General features: G+C 40.3%; 1 protein-coding gene across 4 annotated transcripts in view; it reads left to right on the top strand.

The window, feature by feature from the left end:
• Positions 1 to 13,711, top strand: part of si:ch73-335l21.1 (insulin receptor substrate 1-B) — a 48,376-nt gene that overhangs the window by 25,288 nt on the left and 9,377 nt on the right. Inside the window, exons 5-6 of one of the 4 annotated variants that reach the window (XM_067523378.1) lie at positions 245 to 325; positions 450 to 488. The exons of 2 other annotated variants lie outside the window; for them this stretch is intronic. The gene's annotated coding sequence lies outside the window, so the exon portion shown is untranslated. Of the gene's footprint in view, positions 1 to 244; positions 489 to 13,711 lie in introns of all 4 variants that reach the window. One more of the 4 variants, XM_067523376.1, reaches the window with a different exon arrangement.

Genomic DNA, 13,711 nt, shown 5'->3' on the forward strand with positions numbered 1-13,711 from the left:
AAACTGAAATGTTACAACCAGTAAACAAAATATGCTTAATCCACAGGCAAACAACATATTTCAATACTGCATTTCATTGACACGCACAACACAGATTACGCCAATCCAAACACAGCAGTGGCTCTAATGCCAAAGGTCATGTAACTTTTAAAGTCTTCATATGTTTTGTGTACTGTGGGCAGGTACAGGGTGTTGGAACAAGTGTTTGCTTTGAGATACTTTGATAATTCTCCATTGTCCTCAGCCTCGCTTAGAAAACAGAGACACGGACAGGGCCTCAACGCACAAAGGCCTAAAACACTTCCTCACTGTCTTCACTGCCATGGTAGAAAACAAGAAGGCCTTCCTTCAAGTCATGAGTCATTCTGACCAAACAGTAACTGCATATAAATTCAAGCAAATCTTCAAATCAGAGCTTAACCCCCCTGACTCAAACCTGTGCTCCACAGAATACCTGGTACTTTGCTTTTGGGAGAACGCCATCAAAAGTATGTATAAATATTAAGTTCAAGTGAAACAATAACTCACCTTATAAAACCATTGAAGACAGATTTCTATAAAGTGAGTTCTTAAAATTAAGAATCAGGACTGCCTTAGTTCTGTCCTGGAGGTTTCCCTGGATATTATTTGCACTTAATTTCACAGCAGCAGATGTTATCCTGTAGATGTTTTAATAGATGTATGAATATGGTTTACTCCATTTCTTCCAGTTTGTTGGTAGGGGAGACTGGGGACGGTTGCAAAATGGGGTAGTTGCAACATAGGGTATTATTCCAATCAGGAATGAGATCCAGTCATGACATTCATACTGCACATGCTCAGTTAGTTCCTCCTCGTTCCAGAGGGAAAGCAGCCCTGTGCGACCTCTCTTTCACCAAAAAGCACATTTCAAGCTAAAAAATGTTGTTGTGGTTAATTTCTTTTGTGTCATACTGTCCAAACTGTTTGCATGAGGCATTGTAAAGTGATACCTTTCTAATCGGCGTTTTCTTAGCTTCTAACAGGGAATTCTAAAATGTGTCAAAGCTATTGTGTCAGGCTACTGTAGCAAGTTTTATCATGGCTGTCAGTGTAGGCTCAGTTGCAACACGTTGCCAAAACATTATTATTATGGCTTGTCATAACACAACACAATTTATGTTTTGTGGATTATTAAAGAACAAGCTATTTCCCCTTTTGTATTTTAGTAATTAGCTTTTTAAAATCAGTTTAGGCCACTGCTCCATCAGTGCCACCTGTGCTGCCTTTGCCTTCAACAGCTGCATTTAAGCCATCGTCAGATTTCTCACCTGAGACATTGTGACCTCACCCAAAACTAGGACCAAAAGAAGTCTCAGGAAGAGAAAAAACAAAAAGACAAACATAGACAATTACAGTTACTCAGAAAGAAGAGTTGTGTATTGTTTGTCAGGAGAGTTACTCCTAACGGAAGAGGAGGATTTGATGTAGTGTTGGCAGTGCTAGATATTGCTAGAGGAGCCATTTACCCTTGACAAAACTGCAACTCTGATGTGGACTAATTTCCTCCTTTATCCTGTCTTTGACACACACACATAAGCTACATCACACAGACAAAACAGACAGACCGGAACACACACAAATAATGACTTGTATAATTCGGTAAGCTATCACAATACTCATCGTTCAGTCGTTTCTTCGTTAACGTATATTGTTTGATTAAAAACATACATTTTGTTGTTTGTTTGTTCATTGTTGTTACTTGAAATTATTATCCTTTGTTTTCTCTTTGTTAGTGTTTTTATTTTTTATTTTTTTTGGTTTTGTTTTTGTCCTCTCGGCTTATCCCGTGAGTTGAGCGTCACCACAGCGGATCAGTGTGTGCATGTTGATTTGGCACAGTTTTTGTGCCGAATGCTCTTCCTGACGCAACCCTCCCCAATTTTTAACGGCTTGTTTATACACCCAAATTAAGCTTTGTTAAGACCCAGTCAAAATTAGGTTTAAGACTGATTTTATTAAAATTTATTCAATGTTGCAACTGTCCCTGTGGATTGTTAAAACGGTGTGGTGTGTGTCTGTGTGGGTAACAGAGATATGAGATTATTGTATTCAAATTTTGTCTTTCTAGTATAAAGAGTACTGAAAGAAATGCTAAAAGTGTTAGAACCGTCCCCAGTCTCCCCTATTTATTATAATTATTTGCTTTATTATCTTGTTGGATCAATGGATGGGCTTCCAGAATAAACTGTTTTTCTCACTGGTTTAGCTGATTAAATAACATGATAAATTATGTTATATAGCGTATTGGTTAAAATCAATTGTGATCAGTCTCAGTCTGTGCAGGTTTATTGAGTGATTCATTTATTTAGTTTTCCCACGTGAAAGCCGAGTGCTGTCATTACAGAAATGTTGAGTATGATCTTGTACAGTTCAAAAGTTAAAGTGCAAGAGTCTGCATTAAAAGACACTCCACTAAAAGAAGTACTACTTTCTCTCCTTACTCAAGCACTAAATAGATGCTATAAATGCACTTAAAGTATAAAAGTACAAGTACACCACTAAGAAAAAAGAACATATTACACAGTACTGAATTTGCATCTGCTGATTGCACAAATGTAGGAGTCTATTTAAGGTTTGTTCGACAAAGTTGTCACCCAGTAGAGTGGTGTGTTGGGCTGACACAAACACACACACACACACAAACAAAATCACAGCCCAGACCATCGTGACAATGCAGAGGCCGCAGGCTGATTGACAGTATTATCTTCACAGTGTCTACTCAAATGCAGTCTTTGAATAAGTTGTTTGCCTGTGGATTAAGCATATTTTGTTTACTGGTTGTAACATTTCAGTTTTAAGTTGACAATGAGATCTTTCACCTCTTAATGTTTAAGCTGAGAGGGCAGGTGTGGTATCAGCCATCCTGTGATGTTCTTTCTGGGCTAGATGTGCTGACAGATGAGTGTACAGGGAGGATGCACAGCTCCTCCGTTGGTGTTACCCTGTTGCTTCTCCATGATGCCTCCTGGATGTTGCTGTAGTAGCTTTTTGGATGGGCTTTTCCTGTCAGACACCCTGTGCTACAGGATTGGTACCTCAGCTGTAATTGAACCTTGGGGCCATAGTGTTGTCCCCCCCATCACTCTTCTTCCAGCTGGCAGAGCTGGGATCTGGACGGTGGTGGTGAAGAAATGCTGAAGAAAGTGACAAGTATACATGAAGTGGTAAAATATGTAACATAAAATAACCATGACAATGAATATTTTGTATACTTTAATACACAAGGGAAGCACGACAGCTGGAACATATTTCTAAATAATGCAGTCCCTTGTAGTGTTTCACATGCTGAATGAAGACTTGGTTTAAGGAAAGGACGGTTGTAGAGCAGTAGAATCCTCGTTAAACTCTGACCTTTTTCACACTGGAGTAGCTTGTCTTGCTTTAAGTCACATTGCAAATCTGCTGATAAAGCACATGTAGTGTCAAACAGACCTCAGCTGTCTTTGACAGAGTGAAAGACACAAAACACTGAGGGTAATACCAAATACAAAACAAATAACTAACTAATAACTACAAATAATTAAGAACCACAGTGGTCAAAGTGAAGAATGTTCACAGTTCTATTCAGTTCTATCACAGCTTCATCCTAAATGAAAAGAAATAATCCTCAAAAGACTGATATAACTGCAGGGCTATGGGACCTGACTGCACAAATGCAGACATACGCTGCTATTATTAGTTACTCTGCAGTTATTGCAAGCATGTGCGTTAGGCGTACGGATTAATTCAATTCAATTCAATTGAAATTTATTCATATAGTGCCAATTCACAACAAAGTCATCTCAGGGTTAATAAGTACAATCTGTCAAATATTGTAGGCTAAACTAAAAATAAAAACTAATAAGTCTAGCTTACCTTCACAGGTTGACTGATGTGTAGGCAGATGGTGGATTTGCACATGTAACCAGGACTTACTGCAAACTGGGGGCATCCAGTGTTTTACAGTATAAGATTAGCTTTAACAGGCTAGCTGGCTATAGGTGTCCTCATTATTTTTTCTTGGCACTGATCGACCACGAGAGGAGCATTATTTAACTATATCTAGACAACACGTTTAAAACTCAAGAATCACACATGGTCTAAACAGCGCACTCAAAAGGGGGCCTGCTGGCTCGGCAGTACAGCATTAGGTTGGGATGCAAAAGGTTAAAAGTATTGAGTCAGACCGGAAAATTTGATCTTTTACTTTGAAATGACCAATTTACATCTCCACGACCAGCAAAGACATGTTAGTAGCTAGCACAGCAATCCCAGTGAGCAGACGAATCAGATACATATCCATTGGGTTGCCGAGTAAGCAATGTAAGTTACCAGGCTCGTCAATTTTATAGCCTCGCTCGCCGACTGGGTAGCTGGCCTCGGAGAGTGATTGGCAGACATACCGACGGCACCGCCACCCTATCAGTGACTAAAACCCTGCATGAACATTGCTTCATAGATAATGTGTGTTTATGCGGGTCATAAAAGTGGAAATGTTCAATGTCTTTTATTAAGTGACTTTATAAATAAGAACAAAGGATTAAAAAGGGGAAAGTAAGAGTTGGATCTTGTGGCCGTGCATGGTTTGATGAACCAAGGGAGGCGTGGGTTGTGTGTTTGTTACCTTGGTGACTACCACTGAAGAAAACTCATTCATTCGTTGCCTCTGACGTCCTTTTTTTCACTCCCTCTCTCTTTGCTGCTCTCCCACCCGCCTGGCTTTGTTTTCAGTCTCATTTTGCCAAGACCTTGATCAGGCCACGCTACCCATCTCCCACAGCGTGGCTTTTTTCTTTTTCTTTTTTTTTTTTTTTACAACACACACACTTGGATGTTTGTGCTTGGTGTGATCTTGCTGATAGCGGCAGAAAAATGATGTGAGTCTGACTTTGACAGCGTTTTCATGAGGTCAGGGTCAGGGCAGAAGACCTGATTGACTTCATTCTTGTGCTCATCACATGAATCTTCAGTAGGAACAGATAAGCTGATAGGACAGTGTATGTGCGTGTATAATACCAGTAATTCCACATACAAAATGGGATCTGGTATTGTTTCCAGGCCTCAATGAAGCAGAAACATCAGCTACATGCCTTACATACTCACACCGATATATCATTTAACACTTGCTGTATTAAAACTAAATGTATACACACACTTCCTGTGAAGTACCTGTCAAACAGCTGATTCATTAAGTGCAGCAATCGAAGATTAGATGTTCAAAAGAAACCTTTTGCACTGAAAATGGAGAAAACGGAGGTACTCTGTGTGTGTGTCTGTGTGTTTCTGGTGAACTGCCCAGGCCAGAAAATTAGGTAATTGGATAGTAAAACCTCAGCTAATAGTTCAGGTCTCTGTAGTCATGATTTGACTGACTAGTGCCCTATTCACATGCATTTGGCACAAACACACACACACACAGATGAGAACACAGCGGCAGGAGTTGAATTGTACTGGCAGCTTGGTAAGTCAAAGAGGCGCCACTGGACAGACTAAGTGTGTATGTGTCTGTCTATGTGTGAGCGTGTGCGTGCGTGTGTGAGAGCCTCGAGGACACCAACTATTGAACTTGTCACCGGGTGTGACAGCATTGTCCGATTGCAATGCCCGTATGTGCTTGCCTTTCACACTAAAAGCTCTTTAGTTACAAGTTTGTTTGGTGTACATGTAGACAAACGCATAAATTACACACACTGTCACGTCGCAAGGTCGCATTGCTCCCGATAGAAAAAGCTGAGACAGACCAGCCGAGCCAGTCACCTTTTAAGAAGCAGCGATCTGGCTCTGCTTTACCTAACGTCACACAAACCCATGCGCACACACACCTCCTGTCTCATTCTTCAGTACTGTTTTGCTCATTCTGTTGTGAACAAAGCCCCTCTGCCTCACCATGCCTCCCTCCTCCACTCTCGAGACCTCTAATTCTTCCCTTCCTCTTCCTGTCTTTTCTTTCTTCCCCAGTGGACTTTTTGTTTGCTCCCTTTTTTGTCATTGTCACACCAGACTTTTCTTTTTCCCTCTCATAATCATGTACCAAAGATTAGGGATCTTTGAGCCTTGTTTGTGCCCGAATGAATAAACCTCTGAATGCACTTTTTGTAAGGTCACACTGGAGCAAGGCCATCCATCAGACACTGTGTAAACTACATGATTTGATTCAGTTAGATCAGTGGAACGATTCCTGATTGGTTTAAGAAATTCACAAATGATGGGAGAATGATGTTATTGTTGTTGTCTAACTTTCAGCGAGAAGGCAAACCATAAAATTAGTAGATTAATTGATCAATTAGTTGAGCAACAGAAAAGAAATCTACAATTTTGTCCGCGATTAACAATTTAGGGCTTTTACGAAGTACAAACACACTACACACACGGCGTCCATGTGTAAAGTGGCTCGTTAGTACACTTAATTAGCTTAGTGCTATTGATATATAGCTTTCTTTACTGTGTGTGTGTGTGTTTGTGCCTGTTCATGCCTCTAAGTGTGAATGTGTGTTTACTTGGCAGCGCGTCATTTCCCTGTACAAGCGTGAGCCTGGCTACAGAGCGCTGATTGTCTGCTGTGGTATGGGATGTATGCCGGGCCCGACACTGCCCAAAAAAAACGCAGCAGCCACCCACCAACGCACTGGGGTTACTGAGTGCAAAGGAGGATGAGAAATAGAGGGAAGGGAGTGTTTCCCTCTTTTCACACACTTCTTCTCATTTGTCTGCCTCCCTCCTCACACGCTCTCCCAGGAAAACGTTTGAGCTTCTACTTTTCTTTTTTCCTTTTTTTTTTGGCTTTGAGTTTGTGCATTCTTCTCACTCCAACTTTGTTTCCCAGCTTCTGTTTTTTTCGGTCTGTCTCCATCTGCCATATAAATTTCTTCCTCCCCCCTCATCCCCCACTCACACACACACTTTTCTACTCTGTCTCAGGTGATTGTTTTGATGTCAGCACCACCACAGTGTTTCTCCACATGTCCCCACCATGATCTGTGTGTGTCTGACTGTGTGTGTTTCTTTGTGGATGTGGGGCCATGGCATCGCTCAGCTGCTGCTTCTCTAACTGGGTTTGTCTGTAAAGAGCTTAGTGCTGGTGGGCATTGGAGAGCACTAAGCTGATTACCATCTACTAACGAGCCACTTCTCACATGGAGGCCGTGCGTGTGCGTGTGCTGAGTGTGGGTGGATACGGGAGGAGGAAGTCAGATGTGATCTCCGGCTAAGCTGAAGCGCTGACGGTGACAACAGGTTGAAAATCCAGTTCAGACTCCTGCAGGGGGGTCAAGTTATTTTCAGAGAGCAGCAATTAAACCGCTTTTTCGCTCTTTACTGGTGAAGCCTTGATCTGAATAGACTGTTAGTTTGGTCTTTTCTCCCTGGCTGTTTGCAACTGGCAAATTTAAATGTTTCATATGTAAACAACCAATTCGCTGATTGGGTATACATGGGTATGTATATTTAAAAAATCAGTTTGTGACTTTTAGGTTAGTTACTAATACTGCATATTTCCCAATAAAAATGAAAGAGAAAACTAAATTAAGCTAATTTACTGACTCATTCAGACAACACATATTACAAATTTTATATCATAAATAAGAATATTGAAAAGATAAGATTTTCAGCATATTTCTACAAAAAAAAATGTTAATTCAGTTACACTCTGTAGCTTTACTATTATGTGACAGTAGACTGCAATCCTTCATACACAAAGTACATATTACTGAGTATACTTTTTTTGCAAGATACAGTAAAGAAAACACATTGAAAGTCCAACCAGTCACTGGATGAAGCCAAAGTAGGATAATCTGCTGCTAACTGAGAGTGCACACTGTGCTACAGCTGCACAAGTTAAGCAAGCATAGATGCAAAAGGACTAAAGATAAATTTGAGTGAAATGCAACAGGAGATACCAGCACAAATACACACTTCAGCCAAATCATTCAGCAACCAACAGATTGCCAGATAATTACAACATTGGTAAAAACATGAGGTTACCTAAAGTAGTTTGGTTCTAATGTACTTGTGAAGAGTGTTACTTTGGGGACAATGTACAAATCACCAGGTAAAAAATATTTCAGTTAGCTTTACCTAAATTGTATGAATTATGAGCCAAAAGCATAAATTGCAGAAAGCTTCAAATTTTGCAAGTATCTTCTACTTATAGGTAACATCCTTATTTTATTTTATTTTTTTAGATTGTTTACGGTTTCTCTAAAAATGTTAGTTTTTGGTTATTGTCACAGGTATGAAAACATCAGATGTGCAAACAAGTTTAAGAACTAAAATAATTATATAATAGGATTGTAGCAGCTTTGTCAGCCAAGGTGTAAAACTCTCAGCATTTCAGACGAAGACAGATTTAGTGATTCACACTGAATCCTGATCACCTAACGATCAAACCCAGTGTGTCAGGTAAAAAAGCATATTAGATGTTCATCACTGGTTATATGTATTTACCATGAAACCCATCTTAGAACAACTTTGAGGTGTTTGTAGAGAAAACACATTTTCGTTTGGATTCGGCAGCGATGCCAAGCCTTACCTGCTGTCTTTTTGCCAGAATTTGTTTTCTTACGGCTCAGGCGTCATGTGCTAAATGTTAATGGCGTGGAAACTGCACCCATCTGGCACAACCTCCACCATATCGGGCAAGCATGAAAATTTTAAGAGCCTTATTGTCTGCAAGTATGCTCGCATTTCTCATCACACGCATTTAAATATGCTGCATCCACTTGTTTCAGGTGTGTTTGCCCGCAGTGCGTTGATATAGGCCCTGCTGACTGTGTGTTTATGTGCATCTTAAATGTTTGTTACTTTGTGTGCTTTATAGAAACATCATGTTCTTGTTCTGTTGCCCTGACAAAGACCATCTCTGGAATCTACAATTATACCCCTACACACCTCTCCACAGCTGTTAACACAATGTTCTTCTCCGCTGCAGGCGTCACAGCTCCTAACCACGAGCATTAAAAGCCTCGAATTGGCAGCAGAGGAAATGAAATGAGCTCAGCTCTGCTGTTTACTCATTAGTCATACCTGGTCAAGAACAAACAAGTAGCAATTGCACGTGGAAGAGACAGAGGGTCAGCGGGGTGTTAGGAAAGTGGATGAGCGAGGGATGATTGAGAGGTGGCACTCGCTCACTGTCACAGTACATGTTCCTGCTCAAATACATTTGCCATTAATGAAATAGTTTGTATTCATCATGACCAGTGATGATCTAGCGGGGAGCTGAGAGAAACGTGACCTGAGTTCTTTTGGTTTGCACATGGGATGTGTTGACAGCATGTTCTATTCCCCTGTAAGGTGATGATGGTGCAGCTGAAGGGTTTTTTAGAGTTCAGCAGGATCTGACCATGAATCATCGCCTCCTTTCCAAACGACACACACACACAGAGGGAGCTAGCGATCGAGCGTGCGTCACCACGCTGCTCATTTGCATGGTGTAAGGACTTCATGTCCACATGCACATTACCTGATGTAGAAATAGTATAGTTACACCAAAAAATACCACGTTGCTGTACTTTAAGCGTTCTTGCATGATATTCATTGGCCTGCTGCTTGTGTGTTCCTTTTCCAGTCACTAGTTGCAGCCATGACCTGAGCCAGCCACCACTGTCGCCTCACTGCCCAGCACTACTACTACACACACATACACACACACTCATTTTCCATTGGCTTGCGGTCCACTTACTCATAAATTACACACACGACCCGTGTGTCCTGTTATTGTGCCATCTGACACTTGCAGCCGTGACACCATGTAAGTCGCTGTCTTTTTTTCTTTGTTTGTTTGTTTGTTTTGGTTTTCTGACCATGTTTTCTTGTTTAGCTTTGACAGAAAACCAGCCCCACACGCGCGCACACACAGCTGCCCTTAAAACCACATACCAGTCGTTTTTGGTGCCTATTTAGTGAATGTCACTTCACCAGCACATTGTTCAAGGCATTTGGATAATTTTCCCTCCAAGTTATAACCTTCATCAATAAGCCGACAAACAAATCTGACTTTGGCTTTGATTTGAGTCAAAAGAATATTTTAATAAAACAACAAATACAAATTGCCCAGCAGGTTTATTAAAATCTTTTAAATCATATTCTCTTAATTCAAAAGCAAAGTTAACTTTTTTAGTTGGTTTAAAGTTATATCAGAGAAAATGAATGGTTCTTATCTTTTCATGAAAGGGTACCAACAATTTCTTCCATGTCTGTATGTTTACGTGAATTTTTTGGCTTGTATTGTACATTGGCATTTATTTTTTGTTGCTGGACACCAGATCTAAACCTAAACTAGTATGAGGGCTTTGTGGGGACTGTCATGTTTAATTTTAGGGTGTTTATATCCATTTTGTTTTTGCTGTGAAGAAACCCTGTCATTGTCCTGCTGCAGTGTGGAGTAAACGGACTGGGACTCTGACCTACAGCACACTGTCCACGCACTGAACTGGAGATTACATTTACATTACGTGTTTTATCTATTTATTTATTTGGGTCACCTTAGAACACACGACTCCAGATCAAGAGAAAGACACAGCCCTGTCATATTACCAACTTATTTGCTAACTTTTGTTAAGGTTTGTGTGTTGGCAAACAGTTGCCTATGTAAACATCCAGCTGACAAAGAGAAATATTAGCATTCGTTTCAGGTTTCTGGCCACGTGATAAAGTCTAATATTCCCTTTCCTTTAAGCACTGGTTTGTTCCCATGCTATTTCTGTAAAATGTATGTGGGAGTTTAATTAGCTAGTTGTGGTTTTCTCTGCAGGCCCGTATCTGTGAGGTGCTGCTGTCATTGCATATAATCACTGTTAATACAAAGATATAGATCAGAGCAGGAAGGTGATACCAAAGAGACATTATTGTCTTTCACTTCCATTGCCAAAAGAGTAGAAGGCAGTGAGAGGGAAACTTTAAAAAAAAGAAGCACTCAACGTTGTGGAGAAGGAGGAGGAGAAAAAGGACAGAGGTGGAGAGAAGAAGGGGAGCCCTCTTTTACTTCCTTTTTTTTTTTTTTTTTACTCCTGTGGAGACGAGAATCCTCGCTAGCCGAGCCTCTAGAACGTTCGTAGATAAATATTTGTGGTGCCTGTTATTGCCAAGTCTGGCTGTCTACCCACACTCTCTCAAACTCCTGTCTATACAGTCGATCACACTCAGTTAGTCTTTGCACATGCGCATACTGGATATTTCCTCTAAGCACAGAGCTGCAATGCAACATGTAACATTTTGTAGCCCAAGCAATATAAAGGAGCAGGGGCGTCTCTATTAGCAATTACACAATTCATCATCGAACCAGAGCAGAGGCCACTAGCTGGCATGTACACACACACAGGGACTGTGAAAACATAAGGGCATCAGTTTCCAAACACACGGCACAAGATTTCCAAATGCAATTCAATCAGCCCCCCCACCCCCACTCTCCACCCCTTTGTCGTCGTAATAATCCAAAGGTTTGTCAGTTGTTCTCTGCAAAACATTCAGAAGACTGTTTAACAACTCAGGATGACTTCAGTTTAGTGGGTAAGTGAGGAGCACATTTAATATTTAAAGACACATCTTAGCAGAAAAAGACTTTTGAATTAGCAAAAGTTTTTTTTTTTAACAATATCACATAGAGATAATTTTCATCCCATAAGACTCACAACTGAGCCAGTGTAATTGTAAATACCCAAAGTGGCATCAGTCAGTTTTCTGCTAATCTGACAGACTTTTTAAATTCCTAATGATGCTGGATGACCAGTGATTTTAAAAATTGTCTTGACTTTATGAAATAGTTTTTCCAGCTGTAGTTGTGGCACCTTATTTTCGATGTAGTTTTTATGCTTTCAGATGCTACATAAGGCTTGATTTTCTTTTTGTAGGAATCCAATTCAAGCTCATTTTTGATTTACTATGTGTGAAGAAAGAATTATATTTAACGCGACCTGTTACTGGTTGATGAGGCTTGGACAACAATTACGTAAACATCATAAAACATTTTAAGAATGGAAACCATTATAATACAGTGAAATCCTGTTAATGTTTCATAAGATTCTATTGTCATGTAGTCATTTTAAGGCCGTTGTTAAATACAAATGTAAAACAGAGTCTATTACTATACAAGCTAAAATCAGAAAATTGTCAGATTTTGCACCTTCAAATTTTGTTGATGCTTTTTTTCTCTTTGTGGCAACTGCAACATCCAAGTTTTGCCTGACTCTTTATCTCCTTGAAGCCAATTCATACTTTCCATTTACTCTTTCATTCACCCATACTTGCACTCCGGATGTACACGTGCTCCTGTTCGGTTAGGTTTGTGTACACAAACACGTTCCGCACATGAACAACCAAACATGGTGGCAACTGTGGACGGTAAGCTCAACAAGAAGAAGAGCTCATTTGTTTATTGCAATTGAAAGTTTTGAAGAAGTGAAAGAAAACAGTCCCCTGAAACTGCTTTACATGAACATTGTCAAGGATGTTGAAATAAACATTACAAACCTTGGCTGGTACATGCGCAGTGTGCACACTGGCAGACAAAAATGTTTTGGCTGCACTTGGACGTCCATTGACTCCATCTCACAAACTTGGTTAGTGACATAATTTACAACATAGAAACCATTGTGGTAACACAAAGTAAGAGCTGGGGTTGCAGCTACTGTGTTCATCATCTAGTTGCTAACTCTGTTGTTTAGTGCTGAGCAGGAGGCACACAGGATAGTGGATTTATCAGAGCTTTTTGAATTAAAAAAAACAGCTCCTGATGACAGGATAAACGCTGAACTAAGACATTTAAGTTGCATGGGTCTAAATCCCAAAACAAAGAGCTGAAATACTGTTAAGAGAAGTGTGGAACTCCAGAGATGACTTTCAGTTCTCCATGGCTTCCACCTTTCACTTTACACATAGTTATTGGATCCAGTAATAATATCAAAATGTTGATTACAGCAGCTTTAACTTTTTTTTTTGGTTTTGTTTTTTTTTTTATCTGAAAGTTCTAAAACATGAAGACATGGATCATAAAGGTCTCTGATACTGATAAGCACTCTAACATAGATATATTGTTTGATTTACTAGCAGGGGCAGGGACATTTTTAATATTGTGTCAATGTTTTATTCGATTTTTGAACGTGTTCCAGGAATAAAACCGTGCACCACATTTCACTCCTGTTAATGCTTTCAACAGTAACACTATGCAAAGCGAAGACAAATGTCCATCTGACTGCTGTTTGAATTGTGCTGATCTGACACAAGGGTGAGTGAAGCAAGATGAGACACAAATGTCTCAACAGCAGCTTTGTTGCTCAGCTGTTTTTTCTTAAAGATGGTGCAACAGTGTCTTATGTCCGTCCACGTCAGAGCGCTGGAGCGAGCTGCCCACATGCACTCTGGTGAAAAGCCTTTCTAAGAAGTGAAGACCCCACCTGTTTATGCTGTCACGCTATATATCACCTTAGTCAAGTGGGTCTACATTTGTGTGTGTGTGTGTTTAGCAGGGCTTTCCACACTCGCAGAAAGTGGCAGAACTAGTGGAGTGACACAGCACACAAAGACAGAGAGAAATCTGGTGGTCTGAGTCAGCAAACAATGTGAAAGAGAGAGAGCAAGAGATGATATTCCCCAAAAACCCTTTAGTCCTGTTGGCTTTAGCTGTGTGTGTGCTGTCCCAGGACAGGACGTCCCATGTCGAATTTCAGTGCAGTAGCCAGTTTCTCTCATACAAGGCCACATTTTCAATGCTTCATTT

Source organism: Channa argus, chromosome 12 (genome assembly GCF_033026475.1).
Source record: "Channa argus isolate prfri chromosome 12, Channa argus male v1.0, whole genome shotgun sequence".
Lineage (NCBI taxonomy): Eukaryota > Metazoa > Chordata > Actinopteri > Anabantiformes > Channidae > Channa > Channa argus.